The sequence below is a fragment of the Balearica regulorum genome, chromosome 4 (assembly GCF_011004875.1).
Source record: "Balearica regulorum gibbericeps isolate bBalReg1 chromosome 4, bBalReg1.pri, whole genome shotgun sequence".
Classification (NCBI taxonomy): domain Eukaryota; kingdom Metazoa; phylum Chordata; class Aves; order Gruiformes; family Gruidae; genus Balearica; species Balearica regulorum.
In genome coordinates, this window is record NC_046187.1 from 35,226,117 (window position 1) to 35,232,791 (window position 6,675).

The following is a 6,675-nucleotide window of genomic DNA, read 5'->3' on the forward strand; positions in this document are numbered from 1 at the left end:
CCAGCATTGATGTGATTGGTTTTTCTATTATTTCTAGGTATTTTTATGACTGTGATTTTTTGCAGTAATTTTTATAACAATTTCTCAAACTTAACTTGCACTGCAAAGGTTTTGGCTGAAGTTTTTGCTGGTTAAACCAGCTTTCCATCTCCAATGTAAAACTACCTCTGCAAGCAACATAATTCTTCAGACAGCAGGGACAAGAAACAACATCAGCTGTTTCAGTTGCACTATTAGACAAAGAAAAGCAAAGGATAATCTGATGCTTCTCTACAAAACTTACCATTTCTGACTACCAAAAAACTTCCAGCCATGTTTGTATCCCCATTGCCACAAGTGAGAGAGGACACCCTTTCTGATCGCAAGGAAGGATTCCTGGTGGCACCCAGTAATGATGAATTTATTCAGGAGAGGGAAGGGCACCCTTCAGATAACCAGGAGGCCTTCAAAACACTTAGATCTGGGCTGGACAATGCTGCATAGAATCCATGACAAGAACCCCCACTCAAGTCATGAATAGCGTAACTCCAGGCAGTGGTCAGTGCTCATCTCAACCTACTTCTGCTTAGTAGCCTGGTGCTGGTGTGTCTCCAGTGACCCTTGGAGTCCCTTCTCTTGCCACAAACACCTCTCGCAAAGGCTCTCAGGAGTGTCCTCATGTTTGTGATGGCTTGAATTGTGGAACAGCTGTGCTGGTTTTGCTGGGGTAGAGTTAATTTTCTCCATAGTAGCTAGCATGGGGCTGTGTTTTGGATTTGTGCTGAAAACAGTGTTGATAACACAGGGATGTTTTCGTTACTGCTGAGCAGTGCTGACACAGAGCCAAGGGCTTTTCTGCTTCTCACCCCGCCCCACCAGCGATGAGGCTGGGAGTGCACAAGGGGCTGGGAGGGGACACAGCTGGGACAGCTGACCCCAGCTGACCAAAGGGATATCCCATACCATATGACATCATGCTCAGCATATAAAGCTGGGAGAGGTTGGCCAGGGGGCAGCTGCTCAGAGATTGGCTGGGCATCGCCCAGTTGGTGGTGGGCAACTGTTCTTCATTGGCATCATTTGTCTTTGTTGGGTTTTATTTCTCTCTTTTTGTTATTTTCCTTTTAATTACATTATTACTATTACTATTATTATTATATTTTATTGCAATTATTAAGCTGTTCTTATCTCAACCCATGAGTTTTCTTACTTTTACCCTTGCTATTCTCTTCCCCCCTATCCTGCTGGGGGGTGAGGAGTGAGTGAGCAGCTGTGTTGTGTTTAGTTGCTGGCTGGAGTTAAACCACAACAACAGCCCTGAAGAAAATCTAACCCTTTTCAAATTTTCACCAAGGTGCTTTTATTTTTCCTCACTTGTCATTTTATTCAATGTGCATATTTGCCTTTTTCAAAGTCAGAGCGCCCTGCTAATTGACCTTGATTAGGAAAAGAAAATTGGAAAAAGCAGGGCAGCTTACATCCCTGGTGCTTGCCAAGTGTAATAGTAGGGATGGGTGGGAGTGCATGATACAACGGCTGAGCATGCTTGAGTCCAAGGAGAAGCACGAAGGGTTAATGCACAACATGGCTGAAGAAAAGCAGAAAGTACAAGACAAATACAGTGAAAGCTGCGGGAGGTCTATGAAGCGTGTAACAGGACTTCCATGGATAAGACAAAGAACTAGAAGGAAACACACACTGGCCTGTGGGGAAAAATACAGGATGTGTCAGAAAACACTTCATGCACACCTTAGTGTGACTAAGTTTAAAAAAAAAAGTATTAATGTTCAAGTTCAGAAGCTCTGAAGTATATCACTATTTGCACAGTTTATCACAATTTTCTATAAATTTGTTTTCAAATCATGATCTAGCTAATAAGTATGACATTCCTATTTATACATATTTACAGGCTCTAACATTCCCTCTACCCTATTTATAACAGGCATTTACAAGTTATGAAAAATCCAAAGCCAAGCCAACTATGCAAACAACTAGACAAAAGCGGCACACCGTGCAATCCTGACTGTTAAAGGGATCTTTACAGCCTTGTTGAGCTCTTCTGATTGTGCCAGGTTATTCCAAACCAGCAGTCCTTACACTTCACTCCTCCATCCAGCTAGTTTTCGCTCCACAAATATTGTGGAAAACATAACATGCAGTAGCAACTCATTTCAGTTCAGGCTAGCCGTGAGTCACTGCCAGGATTTTTCAGTCTGTTTGGTACACGTTCAACAGCTTTGTTGTCCCTGTTCAGAAAAAAGGCAAACGGTTCTCTATTGCTAGTCATTATAAACCAAGGAAGCAAATGAGCAAATGGCCACCTAAGGTCAGCACTGGCTCTTTAAATCCACAAATGTACGTCCCAACATTGTATTCCTATTGGTTTTGTTGGAAAAGATTTTGTATTTATAAGGCTGCAGCATCACATACCTTCCCCACCTAGTGAATGCTGTTCATGAAGCATCCGCTTTGCCTAAGTCTGGGTGCTATCATAGAAGACTATGAGGTCCCACGTGGCCATGAAACAGTAAATAGTGAGCAATTTCTTGCTGTCTCCTTCAGTATAAAATATAATAAGCATCAGATTAAATTAGCTACCTGTTCAAAGCAAACTCATTAATGTAGTTCCATAGGCAACTTCCCAAAGATTGTAGAGCTGCTTACCACAGCTTGTTGTAGATACTAAAATTTTACAGGGTTTCAAAAAGCAACAACACAAGTTACTGGAAAAGGATTTCATCAAAGGCTACGAAATACAACGTGAAAACCTCTGACCTAGGAAGCCCTGAGGCTGGGAGGGTGTTCTGGAGAAGTGCCACCACATGCGTGGTCTCCTCTTTTCTCTCAGCGTCTGTCGCTGGCCACTGTCAGAGAGCTAGGAGGCTAGTCAGGCTTTTTGTGAGCCAGTGTAGCTGTTCCTCTGTTCCCACGTACTCAGAGACACAATGTGGTGAGTCAAACTGGGTTATGCACCATATTTTTGCCTCTTCCAAACTTCAGGCGTCCCATTATTTCAAATCTGCCTGTTGTTCCTGTTGCCGGAGTCCTGGCACACCTGACTATCTGTTCCCGTGCTGGGCTTTCCAGCCCCAACCTCATTAATCTCTCTTGGCCAGACAGAGCCAAATTTTGGAGAAGAAAAAAGAGGAAGGCTGTGCAGGTATTGTGCTATGCCAGAGCAGAGTAAGCCCATGTAACAGTGCTAAGGGAGGGATCAGATGCACCGTAAACTCCCTGGCCCTTGTCACCCCCAGTGAATCAGCATCTGGGCCGAGGGTTGGCAAATGAACAATCTCCATCTGCTGTCACCAGCGTCTCTGTGCCAGAGGACATTTCAACCTTTGTGAAATTTGGCGTGACTGATGATGTTCCTGGATTTGTACAGCATTATAACGTGGCACATTCTTTAACGCTTGCTTCCGTCTGCTGTGCTGTGCAGTGCTGATCATCAGATGTCTAGGACGTCTTGCCCTTTTCATGCACTGCCATCATGAGCCACTCCACTTGGTGTCTACCACAGCTCCACTGGCTGCCTTGGGAGTAGAGTCTGCGGGGAGTTTTTGCCTGTGAGCAGGCTCTGGTATGCTGCTTGTCTCTCTGGGGCCCTATTTCTGGTTGAGAGATTGAACAGAAAGATGAAAAGGCGTCATGAAAAATCTAAACCAGAAATGTGAATATCAAAGAATGGGGAAAACGTAGCGGGCTGGAAGAAAGGGAATTACGAGAATTCGAACCTGAGCTCCTTGTTGGTATTCCACAACACACTTCAAGATGTCCCTGAGGAACTGTGCTCTAGAGAGTTGCTAGGCTCAATAGAAAGTGTATATTACCATATCTTTTGCCAAAATGGACTTTGAGAGGAGGACACTTGGCACTAGGAAAGGCAGCTCAGCAAGTACGTATCTGTCCTTCCAGTGCAATGTGTACGAGCTGTAATCAGGCCAAAGTCCTGGCAGAAGAACTTTCTGCTGTAGACATGACCTCAGTCCTCTACCGCAAGAAACCGATGGTAATATTTTTGCAACAAAACTATGTGTGCCAATATTCAACATCTCTCTTGCAGTTGTACAAGCATGATTGCTGTGAGGCTGAATAACCAGTTAGATGGTGAGCTGACTGTTCATACAATCCTGAGAACTGTGCATAGATATAAACTATAATCAAGCTATAATCATGCCTTCTTGCACATAATATTCTGAAATTTTGGAAGAAGTTACCTTTAGTTTTTTATTTCTACCTTAATTTGTCTTGTCAAGAAAGGGATAGTTTTTGTCTGCCTTCAGTAATACTCTGGTCATTTAATAAAAAGGTATCACATGTTCATGCTACTTTTATTATGTCTGATAAAAAGGTATGATACTATTTCATTATGTAGTTTATTATGAACCTTGCTGTTTTTCAAGGAATGGTGTAGTTACAAACATAATTTCCTCCCTTTTTGTGTGAGAACTGTATTCTGCATTCATTCTGTTAAGGAGCAGTTTACTGTGAGTCATAGATACTGCCTCATACGCATGGTACCAAGTCTTTCTATCTGATTAAGTAAAATTAAAGTGAAAAACCTTTTAATCAACATGAGTATTAAATTTAAATTGAGAAAGTACTTGTGATCAGCAGAGATCTCATGTTTCCCCCCCTCCTGTGATTAGAGGGAGTGACACGTCTTTGCCACTGGCTGATTTGTGTGTGTCACTTGTGTTGCCAGCAGCAATAGTTTCATGGGCTGATCCTAATGAGTCGCGACATGTATTGTTAATTATTCTGACATGAATTTTTCTTTTGGACAGATGTTGTGTGTAGCATTAGTAAAGTACCAGCCAAAAACATCGCTGTGTTACTGTTTTCGAAGAAAATTGTTCCATGGAATATGTATTGAAAAGCAGCTTTATGTTAGGAATGTAGTTTCAGGTCTGCATTAGTATGAGCATCTCATCATAAATATTTTGGGGTAGCTTTGGAAAGTGCGATATGGTAACATACGTGGAAGTGACACACTGAAAATCAATTTGTGAAAACAGGACTGGTATCGTAGTGATATAAATGCATACCAGACAAATGACTTGGTTTTTATTACACAAGGCTACAGATGAAGTCAAAATAGTCAAGACGTGCATTTGAGAAAGTGAGGGAGCAGTTAGAGCAGGCAGTGGGAGGTCTTCAGTCTGCTGGTGTGTGATCAAACAAGTTTAATCAGCAGCCCATCTCCTTTGGCATGTAGAACTGAAATTCCACTTTAAAAAAAATACAGTCAAAAAATCATCAGCAAGGCTATTTAGGGAATTTCATGTAAAATGATGGCTTTCCATTTTCCCACTGAAAGGAACATATTGAGTCTTAAGATAATGCTGGGTCTTTCTTACTACAGCTCTTTCAGAGTGCTGCTGGGAGCTGGTTTTCCTGACTGGAAAAATTTTCTATTGAAATTCAGAAGCCACTGCCTCTATCGTGCTTTCGGTATTCGTGCTTGATACCCATAAAATATGTGCCTGTCCTGGCTAACTAAAAGAGGAATGGAGAGAGAGAACATTTCCCTTTTATGTAAGCTATAACATCAGATATTACCGTCTCCAGCATATAGCATTGCCTCGTGGGTAGGCAGTGTCCATCTCTGAAGAAAAATAAAACAATTCAAAGTATTACAACAGAAAGCAAAATGTAGTCTTTTTTTAAAGACATTCCCTCTACTTTTTTCTGTAAACCTAGAAATAATTGAGCTGGATTTCAGTCTTGGGTTATGTGTGAATGCATAGAAGAATAGTCTGGCTTTATCCAACTACAGCTTTTGCTATAATTGCTGCTATTCTTCACAGTTGCTCTACATTGATTTTGGTACTTAAAAGGTTTTCTCTCGCTGTCCCGTACAATAACATATGGAGTTACAGCCTCAGAGAAAACATTTAGTAAGGAAAGATGCCATGACTATAAATCCCAACAATCAGATTTCTGCACAGATGGATATCTAGCTTTGTATGTCTTCTCCAGACCCGGGATCAGCTCTTCCCTCAGATGCTGTTCATGACATAGACAGCTAATACATGAATGATAGATTCAAAATAAGTATACATAACCCTCCTCCCTAAGCAAACATAAATCAGAACCCATAACGTAGCTGGAATGTGCCTGATTAAAATTAGTTTTCCAAATCCTTTTAGAAATCCTTTAAATACACCAGCTATTTCAAGACATGCTTTTCTTAAAGAGCTGCATGAGTTTATAAGTCAACCATTCCAATCAGATGAAAACAAAAAAGGTACTTCTTATTTCTCCTTCTCACTTGCGCACTGTGATTCATAATCCTGTCAGTAAGGAAATTAACATTTAGCACCACTGATCCCATCCTATTGTTCCCTGCTGTCGTTAGCATTTTTTTCAGTCTTTCTTAAATATTTTTACATCAAACTAATGGAAACACCAGAGAAATATTTAATCTAGCAGTTTAGTTATGGTACTCAAGCCTATGACTTACAGTAGCAGTGGGGTTGCTTAGAAAATGACAATTTGATCATGGAAAAAATCTGAGGTTTTGAAATTTTGGGAGAGACTCCCTTTGGAGGTCATGGAGGAAGAGGGGAGAGCTCCAGCTCAGTGTGACTCAGAGATGGGTAGGCCAGTCAGCTGAGAAGTGAGACAGTCTCAAACCAGTCCTCTGCCTGATACAAAAAAATAATTTGAATTTCACAGGAACATTCCTGGTTA

General features: G+C 41.4%; 1 long non-coding RNA gene across 1 annotated transcript; it reads right to left on the bottom strand.

Annotated features, from left to right (window-relative positions):
• Window positions 1-1,827: 1,827 nt before the first annotated feature.
• Window positions 1,828-6,286, bottom strand: LOC142601554 (uncharacterized). Its single transcript, XR_012835073.1, has 3 exons — window positions 5,542-6,286; window positions 5,028-5,210; window positions 1,828-3,590 (listed from the first exon to the last, which is right to left on the bottom strand). It is a non-coding gene; the product is annotated as an uncharacterized LOC142601554 (long non-coding RNA).
• Between the last annotated feature and the right edge of the window lie 389 nt (window positions 6,287-6,675).